Source organism: Bison bison, unplaced genomic scaffold, assembly GCF_000754665.1.
Source record: "Bison bison bison isolate TAMUID 2011002044 unplaced genomic scaffold, Bison_UMD1.0 scf7180017851055, whole genome shotgun sequence".
Lineage (NCBI taxonomy): Eukaryota > Metazoa > Chordata > Mammalia > Artiodactyla > Bovidae > Bison > Bison bison.
This window is the reverse complement of record NW_011481628.1, coordinates 52,099-52,515: the sequence shown is the minus strand read 5'-3', so window position 1 is coordinate 52,515 and position 417 is coordinate 52,099.

Genomic DNA, 417 nt, shown 5'->3' with positions numbered 1-417 from the left:
ATAGGAAAAGGAGTACGTCAAGGCTGTATATTGTCACCCTGTTTATTTATCTTATATGCAGAGTACATTGTGAGAAATGCTGGGCTGGATGAAGCACAAGCTGGAATCAAGATTGCCAGGAGAAATATGAATAACCTCAGATATGCAGATGACACCACCCTTATGGCAGAAAGCAAAGAATAACTAAAGAGCCTCTCTATGGAAGTGAAAGAGGAGAGTGAAAAAGTTGGCTTAAATTTCAACATTCAGAAAACTAAGATCAAGGAATCTCGTCCCATCACTTCATGGCAAATAGATGGGGAAACAGTGAGAGAGTTTATTTTGGGGGGCTTCAAAATCATTGCAGATGGTGATTGCAGCCATGAAATTAAAAGATGCTTGCTCCTTGGAAGAAAAGCTATGACCAACCTAGACAGC